The 22,280-nt window shown below is 37.3% G+C and overlaps 1 protein-coding gene across 1 annotated transcript in view; it reads left to right on the forward strand.

Moving 5' to 3' along the window:
- LOC122803178 (angiotensin-converting enzyme 2-like) overlaps positions 1-22,280 on the forward strand; it is a 476,585-nt gene that overhangs the window by 177,345 nt on the left and 276,960 nt on the right. The window lies entirely within an intron of this gene.

A 22,280-nucleotide genomic window follows, 5' to 3' on the forward strand; every position in this document is an offset into this window, starting at 1 on the left:
AAAAGCACAATTGAAATTTCTCCAATACCTAGTTGCACACAGGACAACTAGTTTGCAGTGACAAGCACTGTCCACATAGTTGCAAACCAGATACTTCTGACAGTGACTGATATTCTCACTCCAACAGTCTAATCAATAAAAAGGGTCGTTGCCATGGATATGAACTTTCCTACTGTCTTTGTTACTGGCTTGGTGGATATGGGCATCCTGAGGCAATGTAGAAATTGCCTCATGTAAACTGACAACCAGTTAATTCTCAAACAAACTGATATAGTATGTGAGAGGCAAAGCTCTCACATAAAAGTACTCCTAATGTTAATAAGGTTGTTAGTAGTACACATGCTGCACCCATCAGGCACAATTCAAAGCAGACATATTGACCAACATATGCTAAACCACAAAGACGCCCTAGGCAAAGTACACATAACATATACCCTCAGCAGTCCCAAATGTGCTCTTTAAAAACAACACCCACATCAACGCATAGAGCTACATGTCATGAAGCCTCTAGCTCTAAGCCCATAAGGCAAGCCACCACACAATCCAACATTCTAGTCATTTGAGACTCCATCATGAGACACACTGATGTCCCTCTCACCAGGCTGAGTAAGGAGAAAGTTATGGTTATTTTCTTGCCAGGGCCTGGGATCTGCCACATTACGCATGCACTCAGGTCATTGGACAGGATGGTATGAGCCTAGCAATGAGCAGCATTTTACCTTCTCCAAGGATGATGCCACAATGCAAACAAAAGATGATTGACTTTAATAATTGTTTTAATTTCTGGTGTCATTCTAAGGGGGTGCAATATTTGTCAACGTAGAAGGAGATGGTCAACAGACCATGCTGCTTTGCCAGGGATGGGCTGCACCTCTCCTCCTAGGCTTTCAAATATGTCTTCCCCCATAGTGCCTTTTTTAGGCAATGCCAAATTGAAAGTGCTTCTGACATGACAAATCAAAACCAAGAAAATCTAAAGGTATTACTGCTCAGTGCTAGGAGTCTAAACAGAAAACTCCACTCCCTAGAAGCTCTCTTTACCCTAGAGAATTATGATGTCTGTGTGGTCACTGAGACATGGTTTAAAGACATGGAGAGCACACCAACAGTGCAAGGTTATAAAGCCTTCCATACATGTAGACCAGCTACTTCACAGGCAGGGACTAAAGATGGAGCTGTCTCTGTTTAGCTCAAAAATAAATATACTTCGAGGGTGTTCAAACAGGACAATGCACTTGAGCTGCTCCATGTTCAAATCACTATAGGTAAAATCCAATACCACTTCCTTGCAAGCTATAGGTCCTCCTCTATGACCCAGGAAACCCATACCATGCATTTAAACGTATTAGAAACAATAGCCCTCCAACCCAATACCATTGTCATGGGTAAATTTAATTACCTCACTATTAACTGGGAATCCTATACAACACCAAATGTACATGCACAGTGAATCTTGGATTTTGTAAACACAAACTTCCTGGACCAGATACTCAATATCCCAACCAGGGGTGCAACCATACTGGATCTGGTCCTCACTAATATGGGAGACTGCTGCGCACCCCCTACTGTAATGCCTTCCCTGGTAAGGTCAGACCACAAAATGGTCTCCTTTGAAGTAAAAATAAAACCTGGACACCACCTAAACCAGGAATATTCAGGAACTATTCTAAGGCTAACCTCCGGCTATTAAGTGAGAACCTAGCAAAATGTCAAGCTCTCATAAACTTGAGAGCGCTTCTGCCTATGCAGTATTGTTCACAGAAATCGTGTAAAACATGTAATAGCTACATAGAGGCAGCTGTACCCACCAGGAAGAAGTACCGAACTTACTCAAAAATCAAGCCACCCTGGTGGAATCCCAAAATGAATTGGCTGTATAACAGGAAGAAGAAAATCATGGCAAAAGTACCAAGCAGGATAAAAGCACTTTCATCAAACTAAACAAAATACTCAGAGGACAAATAACGTCTGATAAAAACACAGAAAAACTTGGGTACGACCAGTGTTTCCAGTTTCAGTTGAAGTTTTAATGTTAAAACATAAGTGCTTTCGCCGGAAGACCTGTTTCATCAGATGCTAATAAATACAACTAAAATGTGCTTCTATTTATACAACCTCTAACAAATACAAGTAGTCATATGATACAAACTAAGTGGTAACAATTAACATCAAAGGGTGTAATTTGAACTCACTGACCTACTGAGTGAAGTAAAAGCACTCAGACATACACTGCTGTTTGTAAAAAGCACTTATGAAAAATGATTAAAACACACATATATATGTAAAACTGTATATATATATATATATATATATATATATATATATATACACACACATATATATATATATATATATATATATATAGAGAGAGAGAGAGAGATACATATATATATATATATATATATATATATATAAAACAATCTTAAAAAAATATAACACGTATACATGTATAAGACAAATAAAGTCTACCAAAGCCAAATTTGAGGTAAGTTTGGCCTCCCAGGCCAAGGTCAGCCACAAAGCATTCTTTAGTTATGTCCGCAACCTCAAAGGCAATACACAATTGTGTGCAGAGCTCACTATAAATGGAGTCATCTATACTGCACCAGAAGATATAGCAAACCTTCAGGCTGATAAATTAAGCTCCAAATGTACCCCTCAGGAAATAATCATCCCCCGACTATCACTAGGGAAAAGGTCCTTAATATTCTTTCTAAGACCAAGAACACTGCATTAATGGGCCCAGACAACACCCCAGGATGCCTTCTAAATAGCATGAAACATGACCTATCAGGGCCTGTGGGATTACTATTTAACTGTAGCCTCCAAACAGGCTTTATGCCTCATGAATGGAGAAAGGCAACAGTTATCCCTCTGCACAAAGGTGGGCCATCTACAGACCCTGGAAACTATAGACCCATAAGTCTCACAAGTCTTATTTGTAAAGCTATGGAAAGAATTATCAATGAGATGATCAACAGAGATACAGTAAACTTGCAGACATTGGACCCAACCAAGTTTGGTTTCGTCAAGGGCAGATCATGCCTACTTAACTGGGTGGACTTCTTTGAGAAGGTCACCAAAGCAATGGATGAGGGCAAAATCGTTCACACTGCCTACGTTGACCTGGCCAAGGCATTTGACACAATACCCACCTCAAGCATTGTTGCCAAACTCAAGAAGTTAGGTACAAACCTGTATGTCACCTGGTCGATAGCCAACTGGCTCACAGACAAGACTCAAGAATTTTGAATTGGGGAGTCCACCTCTACAAAGAGGCCAGTCACATGTGGGCTGCTCAGGGATCAGTCCTTGGACAGCTCCTTTTTGGCATTTACTTCTCAGAAGTCAAGGCCAAATTCAGTTTTCTCTGGCTGACTAAATTTGCAGATGATTCCAAATTAGGAGCTGTCATTGAATCTCACACTGACACAAATGTTCTCCAGCTCCAGGAGGGGCTGACACAGATAAACAACTGGTGTCAGAGCCTTGGGCTAAACTAAATGCCAAGAAATGCATAATAGTATCCTTAGGGAAGTCATCCATCCCTGGTAACTATCATATTGACAACACACCCCTTAGAGTTGATGCAGTAGTCAGGGACTTAGGGACACACATAGATAGTAATCTAGCCTTTGATCATCATGTGTCTAAAGTGGTGAGGAAATCATTCTGTGTTGCACAACTTATAAACAAAGGTTTGATATCTAATTTCAAGGAAGTCATTGTTCCGCTGTATCCACTTTTATCAGACCTATCACTGAGTACAATGCCCCTTTGGTATGTACTTAACCAGGCATATCCAACAAATGTAATGTTCACAGGGGTTCTTCACTAAAAGAATACAGGACGTAAGTAATATGTCCTATGCAGACTGCCTCAAGGCCCTATCCCTGTATTCTGTCTCCTACAGGCTTTTGAGGGGAGATCTATGTCTGGCATACAGGGCATTGTTAGACCACACTCTAATGGACCTCCTGCATATCCACATAACAAACAGCACCAGAATTACTAGTTCTAAAGACTTAAACCTTGCCTGTGATATAAATAGGACCTGCTGGAGAGATAGGTATGCATCCCAGAGACTACTCCATCTATGGAACAGGCTCTATATCCATATGAAGCAGAGTTCCCGTGAACCAATTCAAATGCAACTTAGACAATTGGATGGGAAACTGGAAATCCATCCCTAGTTTGGCATCTATGTCTCTAATGGACACAGGTAACCTGTAAATGGTTCATCTCCTAGACCCATGCTTACACTTATCAAGCATATCAAAACTTGTCAGAGATTTGGAATGCATGGCTTGGTTTAAAAATGCCCTTGTGGTCTTTAAATACCTATGAACCTATAAACTAGCTCTAACTATTCTAGTACTATCCTAGTACATTGACTGCATAGTTGCAGAGTAAGGTTATCACCTCATGGTAAGAGGAGTTCAGATTCTGTTCAGAGCTTGCATGCCTTCTGTGTGGAGTCTGCATGTCCTCCCTATGTTTGTATGGATTTCCTCTAACTGCTTCAGTTTCTTTCTACATTTAAACATATGCAGTAGTTGAATCTAAATTGATCCATGGGCAGAGTCAGATCAATATCATATGGGGCCCTAGGCAGGACATTGGACTGGTGCCCCCTGTCACATGACATCACAACCTCATCTTACTCCCACACCATTCAGAATTCTTGCTTGTTGTATTCAGTCACTCCAGTACATTTCCCCCCACAAGCTTTACAGTTTAAATTTACAGGATTTGTGCTGTCAGCATGTATTTTATGAAGATACAAAAAGTGTGTACAGCCTTATTATTTATTAGTAATAGATCCTCAGTGATTTGCCAGGTATGAGGATCACAGATCTAAAGTATGGGTAAAAAAAATGGGCATTCTGTCCAAACATTAACAGCTAAGAAAGGTATATGATACCTCTCTCAACCTTTTAGCTCAAGTGCACAAGACAAAAAAATAGGGTGTCATCATTTCCCCAACTCTCAAAAGTATCTGGTAATGGTAAAGAAGTAATCACATGACATGCTACCAGAGAAATATTGGTAAAAATGTGCTTTTACTCTACACCATAGTTGTAAACCAATCAGGGACAAATCTCAAAAGAATCACGGACAAATACAGAAATAATCAGAGACAATCAGTGACAATCATGGACACTCTTAAAAACATTATCATTATTAAGCTGACCCATTGACAGAATAAGAGAATGTGAATTAACATGCACTTTTCTGAAGTAAAAGAAGCCTATAAATCTAATTATTGTCATTATTTATTAATGGTAATCAGGGACACCTGAGGACAGGTATGTGTATGCTCTCATACCTCTAAACCTCTTAGTGCAAGAAATCTTGACAGAGCCTAAAATAATGGTGGGAGTGGGACAAAGGCCCAAAAATAGAAACATATTTTAAACAATGCTCTTATAAACTTAAAGAATACAGAAGTAATCAGAGGCAGTCAAGGACAACCATGGACACTCTTAAAACATTAGTATTATTAACTCGAAATATTAACAGAATAAGAGAATGTGAATTAAAATACATTTTCTGTAGTAAAAGAAGCATATAACTCAAATTATTGTCATTATTTATTAAGGGTAATTAACCACCTTTTCTTCAAGAGTCATCAGTCTTAGGCTGAATTACGACAGAGATAAAATTTGGGTCAAAATCATTGACAGTTGAGGAGAGGTATGATGATCTCATACCTCTCTCAATCTCTCAATGCAAGAAATCTGGACAATGTCTGAAATAATGGGTGGACAAAGGCCCCAAAAATGGAGGCAGACTTTGAATATTGCTCTTATTGCAGTAGAAAATTGCTAGAATAGCGGGATTAGTGTTAGCTTATTTTTTCTGAAGGCTCAGAAGTCTAAAACTCAATTGTATTAACTCTCTGCAGCCCTTCACTCACACACACACACCCACACACACACACACACACACACACACACACACACACACACACACACACACACACATGACAACAAACTGGCCAATTCAGTTTAAAATGTTTTGTGTAACCATGCACTTCCTGAAAGATAGGAAGACTGAAACTTAAATGGCTATCATTATTTAGTGAATTCAGTTCTCACTGGTTTGCCAGAAAACCACAACTTTTAAGAGGAATAGACGAAAAGTATGAGCCAGACATTCTGTAAAACTTTGGACAGTTGAGTACTATGGTTAACTCATTGAATCATAGGTGGTGGTGGTATAGGTAGAGAATTTAGGCTCCTGCTTCTTGTACCTAAGGTACAGGGTTTGAGTCTGAGTAACTCTAACCAGCAGATATACCTAACCGGGGCATTTTCGCACCCACCCATAACAGTTAGTAAAAGGAATCACACACACCTGCTATAACTGTTAAGCAGTAAGTAAAAGGAATCACAAGGAATCACACACCTGCTATAACAGTTAAGCAGTAAGTAAAAGGAATCACACACCTGCTATAACAGTTAAGCAGTAAGTAAAAGGAATCACACACCTGCTATAACAGTTAAACAGTAAGTAAAAGGAATCAACACACACAGTTACTTAAAGTAATGCCTGTCATAAAAGTTAAGCAGCAAGCATAGTTTCTCCTGCTGTGATGATGCCTGCCATTAAGTAAAAGGAATCACTCATACAACTCTGCCAAGCCTTTAAGTAAATGTTAAGCACACCATAGATTCTGTAATGGCTGCAGCTAAGCTAAGAACAGTACAGTAGTTTCTCTGGCTGTTTCTGTAAACGTTAAGCACAGTAAAGTTTCTCAAAAGTAATGATTGCAGCTGTTAAAGTAAAAGTTAAGCTAAGCACAGTAGTTTCTCCTGCCGTTTTTGTAAACATTAAGCACAGCACAGTTTCTCAAAAGTAATGGCTGCAGCAGCTGTTAAAGTAATGCAAAGAAGCTGCTGTTTCTCTCGCATGCACATATCTCCTGTCATTTGTAGGCTGCAGCTGTTAAATAAAAGTTAAGCAAAACAGTACACTTGTTAAGTAAAGAAGGTGCCGTTTCTCTCGCTCTCACATGCACAAATAAGTTTGCATTTTTTTACCTGGAGGAGGAGTCGGGGAAGAAAGATGTACACTGCCTGAAGTCAGACAGACAGGTCTGCAGATGCTGACATCATTGTGCATGTCCTGCACGTGATGACATCAGGAGTAAAAAAAAAAAACAAAAAAACAGGAAGTTTGGAAATTAAAGGGGCACCCCGATATTTTGCCCTCAAAACCAGTATTTACCGAGGAATTCAGTATGGTTGAGAGGTATGACTGAATCCCTCCCATTAAATGTTTTTCTTCTATTAGTTGCATTAACTATATTTCCTGGCTGAAAAAAAGGGAACATACTTGCCTACTCTGATTTAGTAGCTGTGGGCAATCCGATCTGTGCATGCATGAGCTAACTCCCACTGTCTCTGGAATGACTCGGATCCCTTTTTCCCACTCTCATTTCCCCACAACCCCATCTATCACTACCTTTATGCTTCTTTTTACACATTCACTAGTTCCTGCCCTACAACACCCATTTAAAGAACCCACACACTGCATTTCATCACCCTTCTATCTTCAGTTAAATAAAGGCAACCTCCTAATACAACTCCAGCATGTGAACACCTCTCCATTCTCCCTTTCCCTTTATTATCCATTCCTATACTGCCCAACCCTCCCAGAACACATACATATCCACTTATAACACACTAGCAGCAACTCTAACCCAATCAGCTGAGTTCATATCCCACTCAAACATAGTGCAATCAAACTCCATACTATCTCTCAAATAAAACATAGGAACACAAACCCAGTCATTATCCTGCTATTATTTGCTTTCCAAACTGTTACACCCCCACAACAAACATCCTGCATGCAAACACCCTCTCCAGACATCGTAAAACTCAGCCCTGTCATATCTCTACTTGATCAGCAAAACACACATCACTTCTAAGCACCTCTCTTATCAGATAACCCCATACACACAAAACTCAAAACCCAAAGCATAACACTGTACAGAGAGAGAGTAAAAAAGCTATCAGCTACCGTCTACTCCTCATCTTCCTTAAATATTTTATCCACCTCACACCATAATTAAACATACTCCTTCTTAAAGCTTATATTGAACCTAACCCCATAATTAAACATACCGCTTATTAAATCTTATATTGAACCTAACCCCATAATTAAACATACTCCTTCTTAAATCTTATATTGAACCTAACCCCATAATTAAACATACTTGTTCTTAAATCTTATATTGAACCTAACCCCATAATTAAACTTACTCCTTCTTAAAGCTTATATTGAACCTAACCCAGGTTCCACACAACTTTATATCACCAACCTCCCTCACAATGGAATATATAACTTCTGTCAACTATAAATAGCAATGTTAAATGCAGGCAGCTTATTCAAAAATTTGGAACAAATTCAATCCTTACTTGAACGTTATGTTCTATGCTTCCTAGCCATTTCAGAATCCAGGGTTAAGCAGGATACCCCAAACATTAACATCTACTTCCTGGGTTATGCATACATTTTATTGCTAGACCCAAGAAAGGACAGAAAGAGGTAGCTTATTACTTATAAAAGAACACCTCACAGTCTCTTACTCCCAAAACCCATCATTATCATAAAATGCCTGTGTACTCATAAACAAAAGTCCAACTGACCTAAGTAGCTCTGCATCAACACTGTTTTTTAACAGACAGTAAGAGTAACCCCACATAAGTAAAACCTGCTCATATTAGCTGATAAAGATATCTGGGATACTGTTTCCAACCACAGCCTCAGAAAACTTGTCAAAGAATCCACAAGACCGAATTTCATAACTGGCAGCCCCTCTCTGCTTGACCTAGTTATCCTCCTTCCAGTATCAGTGACCACTGCCTATTCATATTTTCACAACCTACACCAAAATGTTGAGACTCCTTTCTTCACTCATCACCTTTCAGCATACATCCCAAATCAGCATTAATAACTTAAATAATCAGCTCACGCATATCAAAAGGATCATCTACCTGTGTGGATAAGACTTCAGCACCCTAGTCAACTTACTCACTAATCAACTTCTACATCTCCAGAACAAACGCTTGCTTTATGTAAAATTAGAGACAATGTGTAGAACGTCTGGTAGGTAACTCTAACAATGAAGACTCTTCCCCCAGTTAATAGACCTTGCCAAAAAAGCCACCAGATGATAAAAATAGTTTCCTAAGACAATCCCAAACCACTATTCAGTTAACCTAGAAAAACTTCTGGAACTTAGTTAATAAAATAACTGGCAGAGGCCCAGCCAGTAATTATCTACCTAAAAGGGCCATTTCCGCATCAAATGACATTCCTTTCCCCAAAACTTTCTAGATCATTCTTATCACTGCCCCATATTCCTTTCCTCATTGTCAACACATAAAGCACAGACTCCTCTCCAGATCATCTAACCCTGACCTTCTATTTAAGGGTCACTTCCATAAATATCATTGCCATCCTAAATAAAAGTCCACCTGACCAAGCCCATGAGGGAAGATGGACCTCACCCTTTGTTCATCATTCTCTGCCAAGACTTTCTAACCCACCTCATACTCATTTATTTAGTATTTATCAAACATCTTCATGCACCATTTATGGAAAAAGCAGCCAGAATCAAGGCTATTCTACAAACACCAAAGCAGTCCTAGCCCAATGATGATGACTTCTATGCTATCTTATTTTTCCCTACACTTAGCAAAACACTTGAAAAGTTTATCTTTATCTATTTCCAGCTTTCCAAGAACGTTCAGACTCAAATAATCCTCTTTTTCTCCATATTCTGGTCAGGTTGGAGTATATTGATTGCTTTCTACACTTTCAAAGATGCATTAACAGGAATAAAGGCCAGCTCACAAGAGACATCTTTGTTCACTTAACCAAAGCTTTCAACACCATCAACCACTATCAATTACTAAACTCTGTCTCAGCTGAAATCAGCTTCATGGTAGCAAAATTGTTTGACTCCTTCCTCAATAACAGACTCTTCAAGGTTCTTTTCAGACTCTCTTCCTCACCCTTTCCCCACCCCTTTTTAAAGGGGGCCTGCTAGGATCAGTCCTTTCATCCATGAATTTTTCTCTGTTTATCAATCTCTCCAATTTGCCTCTTTTACTCTAGATAGAATATATGAGTATACACAGATCCAGTGCCTATTGTACAATTATTAAAACAAAGAACTGGAGTCACATCATAAAAACATGTCTAATGGGCTGCTGGCAAATAAACTGATTCTTAATACAAAGAAAGAAAAAAAAAAACAAAGCCGTCCTAATTGGAACCCAGCAAAGGCTGGCCAAAACACCTAACAATTGGGCCATTATGGATACCAACATAGAGCAAGGAAACTGCAACTATTATAAATATGTCAGCACTGGGCTAGATCCCAGACTGAACTTTCAAAAGTACATACAAGTAAGAAAAAACAAATTAAAAAGTCTGGTCTTCTGGTCCAACAAAATGTCCCATTTCCTTTTTCCTAAAAGAAGAGCTACAATTGGAAAAAATGTTATTTTACTTCAGTTAAAATACAAACTCAGTATAGTAGCTATGGCTTCTAGAAAACAGTGAAGCCCTGCAAACCACATGGAACAGTATCTGCAAATTTATTACACTAGCACTCAAAAGTGAGGATCAGTGCTTCCTCCTTTCTAAAGCCAAATAGCTTCCTTTGATCCTCAGAACTTCTCTACTAGTAAGAGTCTTTGTTTTCAAGCTCATAAACCAAAACACTATCCCTTTCATAGCTAGCAGACAATCTAAGGTTTACTCCCCTACATACTACTATTCTGCACGTTTCTACCTTAGAACAGTTGACGGAATATGTATTAGCCACCCTCACATCCAAAATATGCTTCACTATCCCTTAGTAAACAAAACTACTCAATTTCCAAAACTTCAGTCAAAACTAAAATCACTCGTTAAAACAAACACAATATAAAATCTTCAACAAGAATGGAATCACCTAAACACACCCAACCTCCCAATATTTTCACAAATACTCCTTCTCCTATTATTAGGTATTTTTCATCCACATGATTACTCACTCACTTCTACTGCTACAATCCCTTATACATAACTTTCTTCTCTTCCTTACTCCATCTTTCCTTTCTACCTCTAATCCTTCCTACACTCTGCAGTTCTTTCTTCTCCTATACCTTTTTATCCCACCCTTTTCATCACTTCTCCCATTTCTATACTACTGTCTTTTCTTCTCCTTTACCCTCCTTACTCTGTGTATTTGTAGATGTTGCACATACCATTCTTGTTGATGGTTGGGGTTTTGTATACTGGTTAAGGCATTTACCTGAAAAATATAATGTACAGGGTTTGATTCTCGCTTTTGCAAGGGAAATTGGTTAGGCTTAAAATGACCCATAGAGAGAGTTAGCCTAATTGTTACCTATGGACCTATATTGTGATTTTATAGGTTTATAGGTTCATAGGTAAATGCTAGGCTGCTTGCCCTTGTGTGCCATTTTATGCCTATCCAAGTTCTGTTTCAAAGGTGTGAATCAAAGAGGTAAGTACATTAACCATTATATCAAACCCTCAACCCCCATTTGTTTATATAACTACTACTGGATTACAAATGTGTGGCTTCTGATTTTATTTCTCTTGGCTGGCCAGAAAATGATTTATGTAAATCAGTGCTGAACTCTGGTCAACAATTTAAATAAATAAGTACCTAAATAAATAAATTAATTAGGTCCATAGTTTCATAGGGCCTAGCAGCTATTGATCTGTGAGGATCATTAAAAGCCTAACCTTATATTCCCATGGTAGTTTTTTTATAATAACCTAGACTTGGCAGAACATGGATATGTTGGGATACTACTATCTCTCCCCATAGGAGATGTGAGTGCCAAATCAGGGTTGAATTTATGGTTTGTCATCCAGTCAGCCAAATTTTGTTTGAACAGAGTAAGACAAGTACTTTGTTGTGTCTAGAATGAAGAACAGTTCCATAGGAGAGTCATTTCCTGAGATGCCTGTCTATCTCGCCAACATGTCTGTTTATCTTGCAAAAGAAATTGAGATCACTTGATCAGGTGCTTACGCTACCATTGGACTTGCATATATGTAATATGTCTGACAGTGTACAGTCTGCTTGAAGCCCTATACACAAGGCAGAGGTCACCTCTCAGTAGCTTGCATGATACTGAGAAGAGACGCAAAGCTGTGAGATGATCTGCAAAGTTTTTATGATTTAGGTCCTTGATTGTTTCAGTGAGGAGAACTGCGGTGGTGGTGCTGCGGTAGCATTGTCGCCTCACAGTATGACGTTGTCCTGTTTGATTCTCAGCTAAAGCGTCTTCTGTGTGGAGACATGCGTGAATGGGCATACCTTCGTTGAAGGTTGTGTGTCAGAGCTGGCAACTCGGTACGAATAAACCTACTGCCAATCATTAGCAGACTGGAGTTCTGCTGTGGCGACCCCTAACGGGGAAAAGCCAAAAGATGCAGCAAGATGCAACATTGTTTCAGTGAGGAAGCATTGTGGTCATTCCAGTCATGACACAAGTACTTACCAAAAGGGGCATTATATTCATTGATCAGCCTAATGAGAGCAAAGTACAATACCTCCCTGGACATGGATGCAAAACCTTTAGATATAAGCTGTGCAATGAAAAAGAACATCCTTACAATAGTTGATATGTGATGATCTGAGAGTTCTTTATTGATATAGGTTCCCTGATCTCTGACTACAGGATCAACTTTCAGGGGTGTGTTGTCAATATGATAGTTTCAAGGGTTGTCCTTCTTGTCAAAAGGATGCTGTTATAATTTCTTGGCATTTACATATAATCCATGTTTGGACATCAGCTATTTGTTTGAGAAAGGCCCTCTTGGAAGATCTTGATATTCTCTGAGGAGTTTATAGTAATTTGTAAACTTAGTCTGTCGTAGGCCCTTAACATTTAATTTGACATTTGAGAAGTAAATGCCAAAGTGCAGTGGGTCAAGTACTAAACCTTGATCCCAACAGTACTGAATTCCTCAACATTTACCAGTTTTTAGAGCAAAATAATGGAATGTCACAAATTCCGGAATGATCCCTTCAATTTCCAATTTTTAAATTAATTTTTAAAATTTTTTTGTACAAGTTTACAGTTATGGTTGATGTCACCATGCATCGCCAGCATATCATGCAATGACATCAATTTGCTGGGGCATGCATGATGACATCAGCTTTGTGAGGCAAATGGCAGCCTATCTGACCTGGTTGTACAACTCCGACAGTGAGTGTGGAGACTTATCTCGAGCAATACCAACAGCAGCAATCAGCAGAGTGAAGCACAAGCACATTACAATTTCAGGTGCTCTGAATCTGAACTTCTGCAGAGTTTGTCAGTCTGCCCAGTATGCCCACCCATGTCCTCAGGTCCCAGAATGAGAAAATGTACTTTCTCCAACAGATCTGGCAGCTCAACCTCCAGGAAAGTGAAAAAGAATAAAAACAAAAAAGCAAAAAAAAAAAAAACCCAGAAAAACACTTATGAATGTAGAAACTGCAGCAAAGGAATCGGAAATGATTCTGCAATCTGCTGCAGCCTGCTCTGCACACTTCTTTTATTGTTAATGTATTAAATAGTTAGCACCACTTTGTGTGATGTGCATTGAGTGTCATTAGCAGCTGCTAGCCTGCTACAAGTTGGTATTGGACTGCTTAAGTGATTTAGAATGTGTGGTGGTCTGAGAAAGAAAACTAGAGTGATGATTTATGACAATGTGCCCTAGTGTAATTTGTTTTGCATGGTGCAACTGTCCTGCTCTAACTTAACTTCTTATAATCCACTGTTAATACCAAATAGACCAAAGAAAGTCATAGTGAAATCGGACATAACTGGGTCTGTTTGAATCTACTTGTAATAAACCTTTCTTTGGCTAGTTGTATACCTACCTTAAAGGGATTCAAAAATTCTCTCCCTGTGGGGAAGCAGTAAACTTACCAAGATGGTTAAAAAAAGAAGTGTAAATGCAAGTTATAAGGAGGTTTAAAATCAATAGCATTTAGGAAAGAGTGTAACAAAGTTGCAAAGCAGGTATGTCATGGTATCATTGATCGCAAGGGCAGCCAGAGAAACACCTGGTCAATAACTGGCCTAATAAAAAGGTTTTTGAATATTCAAATAGTTAAAAGAGCTGTACTGACTGTTATAGTCCTGTTGAAAACAGATGTGGTGGTTGATAGTTATCCTGATAAAATGGTTCAACAGTTTAATCCTTACTTTTTGCAAGCTTAGTCACCTCTTTGAATCTTGCTATTAAAAATCTATATTTAAGCCCACTCAACATAACATGTTGTCTGTTAACTGTGACAGTGTAAACACTTGACTCAAAAAAATTCAATCTAGCTGTATTGCAGAGCCTGATTACGTCTCTAGAGTTTATAAATCTTATGTTTGTTCCTTTTGTGCAATATCTAGAGATTTTGTTGAATTCTGCATTGCAAAGCCAGAATTGTTCCAGTAAATAAGAGAGGGTTATAAAGTTATTATTGAGACCTACAGACCAATCAATGATGAAACTATAGAATTAGTTAATATTCCTTTAACTGCAGCTGAGACGTGTAGAATACAAACAATATGTATCTAGCCTAATGCAGGGCTGTCAAATTCATATAACATTTTTAAAGGGGCCTTCGTAACAAAATAAACAAAAGCTCCATGTTAAAGATAGTTTAACATATTTCAGACAGTTATATTCCCTTAATTCCTGCTTCCTGATATATTTTTTTCTTTCTGTCATTGTTTTGCTTCCTCCTATGACCACACTGCTGCTGATTGTCCACATAACTGTTATGGTGAGTATTATGGCATGACTCTCTTCAAGAGGAATCTTGATGAGTGGATTGGAGATCGTAGGTTTACCCCGGGTATCATTTCTGTGTCACTGTTAGACAGAGGCACAGTACACTAACCTCGAAAAAGGGCATAGCAAAATAAATTTAAAATGGGTGGCGAAAGCCAAACACATTCTGGCTAGGCTTATAAATGCCCTAGGGCAGATAGCCTAGTATGAACCTATGAACCTATAAGTCAAATGAAGAAAGGCACCAGCTTTATAAAGAATCTATGCAGAATTCAAATACTAGTTGTACAACTTGAAATGTTAATGCAAGGAAGGGAATTCTCCAGCAAACAGGAACAGAATAAACGTGGACTGAAAGTTAAACTGGGATGGAAAGTTAAACTGAAATCTGTAGATCTGCGTTTTCACAACTCGTCTTGCCCCTGAAATGAAATAATTGATATCCTCATTTTTATTCACCATATTAGCTGATGCTTGACTCTATAATGCTTATATCATTGCATGTTCCCAGAATTCCATTGGAGTGGGCAAGGTTACATAATTATGTATGCACATTTTATGTTAATCATACAGATTTCTAGCCAGTTGTACCTACTTTTATGGGCCTTTGTCCATATTTTTGATGTTTCCAGGTTGAGAGGTATGGTGACAGGTTATTTGTAAGAGGTAGAGCTGCCATCCCAAATTTTCTGGGTTCTATTTGTGAGCCAATTTGCTATCCAATTAATAACATAAGTATTTTGATTTAGCTTAGGGATTTATCTTCAATGCCTGAATGTGGAATTGTGTCAGATGCCTGTAGTGATTTTCCCTGGTCCATTGCTTCAGTAATCTTCTCAAAGGAGGGGACAAGGTTAAGCATGCAGGATTTCCCCTTGACAAATATCAAATGGTTTGGGTCAATAGTTAGTAAGCTGTCTATGTCTTTATTTATTAATTCCACAATGATCATTTCCATAACTTTACAGATGGGAGTGGTCAGGTTTATGGTGAAGCCTGTTTGGAGGTAGATGTTGAATAGGCTTTGTAGGAGATGTGGCAAGTCCAGATTCAAGATGACCAGTAGGTAGTCTGGTATGTTATTTATCCCTATGGAAGTAGTGCTTTTGACCTTGTATCATGTCTTGAGGACTTGTTCTTGGGAGATTTGAGGGGGAGGCATAGATGTGAATATATAATCTGGGAATATAGGACAGGAGATGTAGTGAAGTTTGAGCTAAATGTGTCTACTAGAAGATTGTTGATATCCTCTGATCTGAGTATGCAGTATCATTTACTATTATCTCTGTACAGTTCTAATACAGTTAAAGAATGTTTTGTGGTTATCATTTACCTGGGAAGGCATTTTACCTTGTATCTGGCTTTGATTAATTTGAGCAGTGTCCAGAGTTCCCTGTTAAGTTTAGCAAGAGTGTTTTAAAATCTTAAGAGTAAAATTTATTTTTTGCATGCAATGAGTTTTTTCTTCTTTAATTACAGAGCTTGTTTATATTTGCGTTCTACCATAAGGTTTCTTCTTAAATTTTACATTGTATTTACTTCAACTGGGGGCAGATGTTTCTGTACAGTTCTTTACAGGTGCATAGAATTTGGTGTTAAAGGATTTCATGATTCCACATAAACAGTGGTGTCATCATGTTGGAAGGAGATTTTGAATTTAGTTAGGTCATTACTCATTTTTAACAGATTAGCTTTTGCATAATTTCTGAATACTGTGGTATTGGATAATGCAACTGACTTCAGTCATATGGTGAATGTAATTGATTTTGTGGTCTAATTTGATTAGGGAGGAAGTGGCAACTGATAGGGAGCAAAGCTACTCCATGCCAATTAGGACCAGGTCCAGGCTTTTATCACCCCTTGTTATGGTGTGGACTGTCTGACCCACAAAGTTTGTGTTGATAAAGACCAGAACATTCTGGCCATACATGTTTGAGGCAGTTAATGGAGAGCTATTTGAATTATCGTAGGAGGATGGTATTTGGCTTAATGCACAGGGACTACATACTAGTTAGGTAGGAGGCATGCATTAAGGGGGGTTAGAGAAGGGCCATGGAGTTAGCTATGACATGATAAGGGGGTTAATTAATAGTAAATTGGATGTTGAGGAGTTCCCAGTCATTGTCTTGTCTAACAGGTCTAAAGGTGAATTTTTTTTAATGAATATGAAGACAATTATCAATAAGGAGCAGGTCCTTAAAACACTCTCCAAGGCCAAAATCACTTCACCCGTGGGACCTCATAATAACCCACAATGACTCCTTTTTCCTTTTTTAAAAACATCTTTGTTTAATTATCACTTGTGACACAGGCAAACTTGCATTTATATAAAATTAATCAAACCATATTAACAAGTTCACATTTACAAACATATTACATCACAGATATTGTTCTATACAGTACAATCAATCCAAAATTACATACATTGTGCACTTCCTACTTTTCTTAAACATCATTCCGCCTCCAAAACATTTTTTCTGCATTTATTGTTCCCACAATTTTTTCACTTCTGTGTAATTTACTCCTACCCTTTTCAAAGATTCCACTTTCTCTTATTGCATCTATTTTACAATATTCATTACTTCAAGCCTGGTTGGCTGAGACTTTGATTTCCATTTTCTAGTAATTGCTTTTCGGCAGTCACCAGAATTAAACTTAACAAAGCCTTACTATGTCTAGGCAATTCAAATCCTGTATCCCAGCTCAAAAAAAAATCATTAGTTGCTGTCATTTGCTAGGCCAGCACTCCTGATAAGCACTGCAGGAGATGGCTGGGAAGATATGTGAAGTACCCCTTTCTTCTACATTACACCTCTAAAATTTGTCATCTTCCTGAGAAAAAATTATTTGGGATCTGCTTAGGGTATGAAGTACCTTCGCAAACACTTCCAGACAAAAATACTAAATTTTCTAGAGTTTGTTGCATACTAGGGAGCCATGCATATGTTCTGACATTGTCTCTTTGTGAATTGCTTATCTAATCTCTCTCTTCCCAATCTTTTCTGACTTCCTCATTGATTTCTATAGTTACTGTGCAATATTTTATATGCCCTACTAAATATCTTTCTTTAATAAGAACTACTATTCTAAATTCAACTAAAAACTAAACCAGTAGAGTTCTTTCATTTAGGATTCCCCTATCCCCGTCTGTTTGTTTATATTCTGATATCAATCCCTGATAGGGAAGGCAATCTCTAGCCTGAAGTATAAACATCTTCTTGGCCTCTTCCCATTCTATTAACTTTCCCTTTTCCAGTTTCCTTGACAATTCTCTGTAACCTTAATTGCAGTCATCCCTGTTGATACAATCTCTTTTCTCTGTCCCTTTGAAGGCATAGTTCTTAGTATACTTTATGTTACTTGATAATATGATATTATGTATGGCTGTTGTTATTCTCCTTAAGGGTCTACATCCAAAATCCCACACTTTCTTTATTTTTTGAAATGTCCCCCTATTTCATCATTATCCTTTCCACTTCCAGTTGTAGCTTTCTGTTTATGTAATGCATCAGAGCCTTAACTGTGTGGCTCTAAAACATCTCTTCAAATCCTCCTTGCTCTTTTGGGAGGATCAGCTTATCTCACTTGACTCTTGCTCTCTTCTCCTCCAAACTAAAACCCACAACTTCTACTTTGGTTGATAAAAATATTACTGACATGTATTAAACTAAAGGGGCTATAAATACTTTATTGATTGTATCTTGTTAACGATATCCATAGGTAAGAGCTTCCAGTTTCTCAGTTTTTGTATTATATTTTGTTTAGTCTCTTCTAACATATCCTTAGCTGCAATAACAGAATCTTTTTAACCCATACTCCTAAATACTTAATTTTATCATGTCATTCCTCTATAAATATAGAAATTGCCGAACCAGTTCATGTGTTGGTAACATAGTTTACAGCTATAGCCTTTGTTTTATCTTCATTAATTTCATATTCTGAAAAAATTGGAATGTTCTCAGAATGTTCAACAACACTGAGATATAACTTCCTAATTTTACAAGGTACGAAATAATGCAATATGCAAATAAAGCCAACTTGTCTTGCATACCATGCCAATTATATCCTTGAATTTCTAAGTCTCTTATTTTCTTTGTCAATTGTTCTAAATATAAGGTAAATAACAAAAATGGAAAGAGGATACCCCTGCCTGGTTCCTCTGTTCAGACACATCTTATCAGAGAGGAACCTTTTCACTTTCATTTTTGTCTCCAGTCCCCCATATATCCTCCTAATTAATTATAGTCTTGTATTTGGAAATGCAAATGCTTCCATTGGCTGACTCATAAAATCCCAGCTTATTCTGTTGAATGCTTTCTCTGCATAAAGATCTACCCGCAACAGCAATATTTTCTTACATTCTGCTTTCTCCCTGGATGATCATCATTGTGTAAATATTGTCAAATGTTTGCCTCTCCTCCAGGAAATAACATTGATCCATATGTGCCAATTTTGGCAACAACTTTGCCATTCATTTAGCCATTATAGACATAAGCACTTTCTAATCATTTTTTAAAATTATAATAGACCTATACGAAGCTAGATCTGACGGGTCTTTACCATCTTTAGGTGTTACACCCACCACAGCTTTTTTTCCAGGATGTTGATGCTTCCCCTCCTTTTAAAATACTATTAAACAAACCATCCAGATGTTTATTATTTTCTACTTCCATCCTAGATTCCAGACTTCCACTAGAATACCATCTATTCCTGAAGATTTTCCTGCAGATTGGTTATACATCACCATTTTAACTCATCTCTTCTTAATTCTTAATTGTTAAGCCTCATCTACCTCTAAACTTGGCATATTTAAGTCTTCCATAAATACCTCCATTTGTGTTTTTTCTTGATTTCCCCATTTCTCTGCTTTATACAGTTTTCTAATACCTCTACAGGATCTCTGGTTATTTGTCTTGTTATAGGGTTGGCAAAAACCCTTGCTATTTTCTGTTGCCTAAGTTATTGTGTTGAAATGCTTTTGTGCTCTGGAGTTGTTAAAAAAACAGTTGCTTAACAGCAATCTTTCTAATCTCATGCACATTATTCAGGTACTCCCTTACTTTCACTTTAGCCCTCTGCAATGGTGCCTCTTCTTGTTCTGTGAGATTTCACTTATTCTATAATACTTTAGCTTTTGTAATCCCTTTTAAATAATTATTGTTACTTTTTAACCATATCTCTTTTTCTTTTATTTATACTCTATTTTTAAACTCTGCTTTCATTTTATTGCTATAACTTCTGGAGTACTTTCTATCTTCCCTAATAACTCCCCAATAATTTTCACTACCCATTCCTGAAATTTCTCTCTTTTTAATAAGTAGGTGGGGAAGCACCAGTGTCTCATCTTTACATCAATACACTGCTTTTTATCTTAGTAATTATTGGAACATGATCTGAAATAGTTACTGAATGTGTGTCAGAATTCTTAATTAAATGCATGTTTCTGAGAAATATAATTTCTGTCTAGTCTAGCCCAGTTAATGCACATTGGGGAATAATATGTAAACTCTCTCTGTGCTCCTACTATTGAATTTGCATCTTCCATACCAAATATTTTCATTTTTTTCAGACATCTGCTCTCTTTTGTTATATTTTCCCTTCTAGGGTCCCCAGATACATCCTCATTGTTGCAAATCAAATTCCAATCTCTGCTTCTAAGTAATATTCCCTGGTGAACGCGGAATATTTCTCCTAAAGTTTTTTTGAAATCTCAGCAATAGCGGTTTTAGGTGGGATATTATTGCATACCAGTATGATCCTCATCACTTTCTTCTATATATCTGTCAATATTATCTTTTTTCCTCTTCTCTCACTACTGAAACTATTCTAGCAATTAATATCTGCACCTCTCTTTTCCTTTGTCCCTGATATTCTGCTGAATATCCATCTTAAAAGACTTTCCTTATCAAATTCACATAAGTTCTTTCCAGCTGTATCTCTTGTAGCAGTGCTATTTGCATACTGCATTTATTAATATAATTATTCTTTCTTTTTTTGTCTCTACCCATCAGACCATTCACATTCCAAGATAATATGAAAAGTGTTGCCTTAATGATAAGAAGTCATTATTCCCACCTATTATATATGACAGCTTTTTAAAATGTTTATTTCCAGCTTTTGTGATACATGCATCCACTTATGATTGGCAGTTTAATTCTTTATGCAGCTTTTTTTTCATATCATTATCACTGGAACCTATGTCACATTTTGTAAGACTTTTTGTTTTAATGAAAACCCTAAAAAAACCCAGAACACTCACAGAACCTGATAACTTAATATAAATGCACAAAACTATATATAATTTCAAATAACAATGTTTAACCCTCCTAATAGGAGCAATTGTCACAGACAACTGCAAACGCAGGTCTTAAACTAAAATTGAGGTTATCCATGATAAGAAGCATGTTATTTCCTGTGCTTCTACTTAAACTAGTTGGTGTTTGTTCTTTTTTTATCTTTATTCCCATTGCAGATGTGAAAAATAACTTGCATGATTTCAGAAAACACTAACTTTTAGCCTTGGAGAAACCAATATTCTGGCTTTTTATTACTTTATTATAAGCTTGTCTCCATGGAAATGTGAGGAAAAATGTATCTTCAGCTGCAGGCTTCTAAAAACAAGCTAAAACATTTAATGCTAAGGGAAAACATTTCATTGTGTTCAGTATTCTCTTATTTACTTCTTTCCACTTAAAACTTGTTATTAGATTAAGCCAAGGATCTTAACCCACATCTTTACCTATGCAAAAGTAAGAGAAAACAAATCTGATCTACATATAGCATGATCTGTGTACTGTTACACCTCATCACCTACCTCAACATCCAAGATTTCAACCTATTAACTTAAACATGCTTTTGTCTAGCTTTTATTCTCTTTTTACATTATGCCTACATTTCTTAATGCTAAAAAGAAAAACGAGAAAAAAAGGCATCTGCTCACTTTTATCTTTTTCACATACAAGCTCAATTAAAAATGTTTTCATATAAAACATGCAATTTGAATCATGAACAGCTTCATAGAAATACTGCTAAGAATGGAAATTGTTTTACTTACAGTTTCCTTTTTCCTTCCCTCCCCTCAGCATCCATCCAAACATTAATGACATGATGTGGAGCAAATGGCTTTCAGTTCTCCACAAGTTTAACAAAGTCAACAAAAGTACACTTTTTCCACTTTTTCTTATACAGCTGTATTTCATAAATGTGACTGAAGCTTTGCAGTCTCATATTTATTCATTAATTTCCATGTTGCTAGTTTGCTTCCTGTTCATCTCCATCTCTCAGTTACAGATTTTGGTTTAAATCCAAGGTACTGCCAATTCTTTTAATCACCTCCAGTGCTCATCTTTGTTTCTCAAACATTTAGCATTGGATCAGTGAAAATGTTTCACTGGCAAAGTCTCTCTGCTAGCTTTATTATCAAAATAATGAGAAGTAGAGTCACCTTCTGCTTG

Source organism: Protopterus annectens, chromosome 5.part1 (assembly GCF_019279795.1).
Source record: "Protopterus annectens isolate FY-2018-M chromosome 5.part1, PAN1.0, whole genome shotgun sequence".
NCBI classification, from domain to species: domain Eukaryota; kingdom Metazoa; phylum Chordata; order Ceratodontiformes; family Protopteridae; genus Protopterus; species Protopterus annectens.